Source organism: Symphalangus syndactylus, chromosome 12 (genome assembly GCF_028878055.3).
Source record: "Symphalangus syndactylus isolate Jambi chromosome 12, NHGRI_mSymSyn1-v2.1_pri, whole genome shotgun sequence".
Lineage (NCBI taxonomy): Eukaryota > Metazoa > Chordata > Mammalia > Primates > Hylobatidae > Symphalangus > Symphalangus syndactylus.
Window position 1 is genome coordinate 133,467,135 of NC_072441.2, and position 4,444 is coordinate 133,471,578.

The window sequence follows — 4,444 nt, forward strand, 5'->3', positions numbered from 1 at the left end:
GACAATTGTTGTTTTGATCCTCTTCAAAAGGTGGTTTATAATTAGCAATAGGACTTTGATAGGTGCTCTTGAATGCAGGTTTCTAATAACTTTGGAAACTGTGACATTAGAACAAAGGAAAATTTCAGGACTCTCATGGAGAGCTGAAATATTCATGAATATCAAACAGAACAGGAGTTAACTGCATGGACTGAACTAGCAGAAGGCTGAAGTAATCCTTTTTGACTTTTTGCTTAAAACATTGCTGATCCTTCGTTTTGTTTTTCAGTCAAGAAAAATTTTCTTTTTTTTTTTTTTTTGAGACGGAGTCTCGCTCTGTCGCCCAGGCTGGAGTGCAGTGGTGCAATCTCGGCTCACTGCAAGCTCCACCTCCCAGGTTCACGCCATTCTCCTGCCTCAGCCTCTCCGAGTAGCTGGGACTACAGGTGCCCCCCACCACGCCCGGCTAATTTTTTGTATTTTTAGTAGAGATGGGGTTTCACCGTGGTCTCGATCTCCTGACCTTGTGATCCGCCTGCCTCGGCCTCCCAAAGTGCTAGGATTACAAACGTGAGCCACCGCGCCCGGCCTTCAAGAAAAATTTTCTTAAACACACTCCTGTAAACAAAATTTGAAACATATTTGTTTATCTCTCTCTGATTTCTTCAGAATTTGAAAACTGTTTGTGAGTATTCTTAACTTATGACAATATAGTTATTTGCATAAGTGCAATAAGAATCTGTTTTGTTTTGTTTTGTAACAGGACATAATTGGAGGAACTGTTTATTTTATCAAGGCTTTGACTGGAATGATATGCTTTCCTTTAAAGAATTAAACTTGACTTATAGAGCCAATAAAAGCACCTTGAGAAAACTGGCCTCATACCTTGTCTACACAGCCCCTGTACAGCGTTCCTAACCTGTGGTAAGTAAAGAATGTCACTTTCTGACAGGCTCAGAAGCCCCAAGTTATTCTGAGACCTCAAGAGGAGAGGAGTTACCCAACTCATAGATATTTGATGGTATAAAGCCATGGCTGGGCTCAGCTTTAAAAAAGTCTTACCTGAGATTCCTTCTACAGAACAAAGTTCCATCAAAGCCAATTTTAAAAGCCTATGTGAAAAATAATTACTCTTGCTGCACTTTTGTATAATCAGGCCAAGAATAGTAAAGCAAATTGGTCCTACCATGATTGGTCTTTAGTAAAAATTGAAAACTGGAGAGAGAAAAATGTTTCAAAAACTATAGTACACCTGTTGTTAGTTCTACTCTTGCCTAATGTTTTTCCGTTTTTATTATTTTCTACAGTTTGAACTGAATTCTATTTTTTCCTGGCTACCAGTCTCCAAAACAATGTTTTCAATTGTTTGCCTTCTTTCTTTTCTCCTCCTCTGCCCCATTTTTCCTAATTTGAAATCACAGAAAACTAAGCTGTGCTTTCTTAAAGCCCTGCAAACTGAAGCTAGACAACAAATTTCTGAAGCAAATAACAGCAATGTATTTACATACATAAGCCACTTTCATACCTGCCTACTGATGTACGGACTTCAGAGTAATATGGCCTATATCAATTTTCCAGGATTGTTCTTTTTTGTTTGTTGTTGTTTTCTCCCTTCCTCCCTCTATTTTCTCTTCCTAGGATAAGAAACTCCTGCTAAAAATGAGCTTTCCTAATAACATGGGACCTACCTGTCTAGGAATAAACCATCCTAAAATGAGAAATCACAGGAAACCTGAGACCAGAGACTCATTTTCTTCTAAAATGCCTTCTCTGAAAGATTTCAAAAAGAAAAGGGGTAAATATGAAGGGGAAATAAATCTTGGGACCCCCAAATCTCTATGCTAAAGGGAAAGGTCAAGCTAGGAACTGCTTAGGGCAAACCTGCCTCCTATTCTATTCAAGGTCATCCCTCTGCTCACTGAGATAAATGCACATCTGACTGTCTTCTTTGGAAATGCTAATCAGAAACTCAAAAGAATGCAACCAGTTTGTCTCTCACCTACCTATGACCTGGAAACGGAAACCCCTTCCCCATTTCGAGTTGTCCCTGCCTTTCCAGACTGAACCAAGGTACAACTTATCCATATGGATTGATATCTCATGTCTCCCTAAAATGTGTAAAAGCAAAGCTATGTTCCCACCACCTTGGGCGCATGTCATCAGGACCTCCTGAGGCTGGGTCACAGGCATGCATCCTTAACTTTGGTAAAGTAAACTTCTTAAATTGACTGAGACCTGTCTCAGATATTTTGTGTTCACAAGGAATTATCGTTAAGTTTTCTGGGTCTGGTCATAAAATTGTGTTTGTGTTATGGATATACAATTTGTCTATGTCAGAGATTTTTCCTAAAGAATTTACAAGTAAAAGGATATTTTATCCTTGATTGCTTTAAGATACTCTAGTAAATGAACAAAAAGTGGTGGGGAGGACAGAGTATAACTAAGAGCAACAGAATGTTGCTCACTGTTAAAATGGAGTGATAGGTGCATGGACACTTGTTATACTATTCTCTCTGCTTTGTGTATGTTTGACATTTTCCATAATAAAAAGGTATTAATTCCCTCATTCCTGTCTCCCCAAGTGAAGCTTTGAGCTAAAAAGGTCAAGTGTTAGATCAAATAAAAATTTTAATATAAATTACTTTCTTCAAGTTGCTTTCTTTGAACAAAAGCAGCCGCTGGGGAAGAGTCCTGTGGTGCCTCACCTACCCCTGCTGCCAGTGCCAACCCATCTGGCCCCACACTGAAGGCCCACTTCTGCAGCCTGCTAGAGACTGCCTGGCTCAATGGCCTGGCTCTGCCCACCTGGGGCCACAGGGCCTCAGGACAAGACCAGCCCTTGCCCCACCCACAGCTTCTGGGCAGCCAGAGCCATCACCTGTGGCACTGGTTGCTGGTGCTTTGGGGGTAGCAATCACTCTTAAGCCCCACTCCTGCCTGCCTGGCTGCCCTGGGGCCAGAAGTAGATGCTGGGGCTGTGGCTACTCCCCTGGAGGGGTTTCATCTTTGACCCTGGGGCCCGTCTAGGGTGGACTGAGAGCCCCTGAGCTTTTAACCTGAGGGTCTTTATTGGATAGGACCGCTTCTTATGTCTTCCCTAGAGAAAACATGTGGGCTTCGGAACCTGACAGACCTGGGCTTGAATCCTGGCTGGTGTTCCTTGCTGCATGACCTGGGCAAGACTCTTCACCTCTGCTGAGCCCTCATCCCCCATCTGTACAATAGAACTACACAACCTACCTCACAGGGTAGTTGTGGAGATGCTGCCTGACACACATCCCATTAAGGTTTGGTCTCTGCTTCCTCCCCGGCACAGGGCCCGGAATCGGAGGCTGAGAACCTTCCTGTAGAAAGTCTTCATGTGTCCTAGGACTTGGCTATCCGAGAGTGGTACACTGTGCGGTGGATGTGGCTCACACTTTCTAGAGTCACCTCCCAACCAGCATTTGGGATTGGGTTGGCCCAATCCCCGAGCCTGGAGCTCCCTGAGGGAGCCTGCGCTGCCCACTCCCAATCCCCTCTGTTGGTGCAGCGATGCAGCCTGGGGCTGGCATCCTTGTTCTGGGCCTGCTGCTCCCACCTCAGGACGCCCCAGGCCTGTCCTCAGTGGCTTCCCTGAACTGCCTCTCCCACCCCAGGCATTATGCCAGGAAACATGTTTTCCGGAAGCCAAGCAGCTGCTGGGACTCAGGGACTGGTGCAGGCAGGCTGAGTGGCAGCTCAGTCCTGGAAGGTCTCTGAAGATCTGTACTGGGAATCCTGGTACTCCCTAAGCCAGAACCCACCAGCCAGGCCTGCAGTGGGCCATCTGCCTGTGGGGTGCTGGGCGGAGCCAGAGGCTGGCAAGCTCTGGGCCTTATTTAAGGATTTGTGATAAGCCTATGGGCCCTGGAGGCAGGCCATTAAAGCATCTGGCTTGTTTTGAGAGGGAAAAAAAGTTGCTTTCTTTGGTCTTGGATGTGTTTTATCATATAAAAGTTAAAATATTATGGAAAAAAAAAAGACCACTGTCATAGTCTCTTAATCCCATATGCTTCCCATGAGAAGGATAAATAGTTATATGGCAGTTTTATGGGATCCAGGGCCCACTATAGGAAAATTTCCCAAAGGGCTCTCGGAACTGTTTTTACTCACATCACTTCAAACACCAGTGTGTGGATTTTTCACACACCAACAACAACCAGTTCTCCAACTCTCTGGACACCAACTAGGTGTCCAACAATTCCATTTAATCCTGATACAAACTACCTGGAGTTAGTGCAGGCCCAACCTGTTAAGGGCTCAGTCCCACAGCACTGCTCCCACTTCAAATACCAGTTGAAAGTCCCAGGTTACCACATGTACTTCTGACCAACCAAATATAAATTGGAGGTTTCCACGACCCCCTCTTCACTTTTGACAATTTGCTAAAATGGCCCACAAAACTCAGGGAAACACTTTACTTGATTTATTGGCTTATTATAAA

General features: G+C 44.4%; 1 long non-coding RNA gene across 1 annotated transcript; it reads left to right on the top strand.

Moving 5' to 3' along the window:
- Positions 1 to 638: 638 nt before the first annotated feature.
- LOC129469113 (uncharacterized) lies at positions 639 to 2,560 on the top strand. The gene is made up of 3 exons (XR_008652909.2): positions 639 to 660; positions 743 to 903; positions 1,618 to 2,560. It is a non-coding gene; the product is annotated as an uncharacterized lncRNA (long non-coding RNA).
- Positions 2,561 to 4,444: the final 1,884 nt, after the last annotated feature.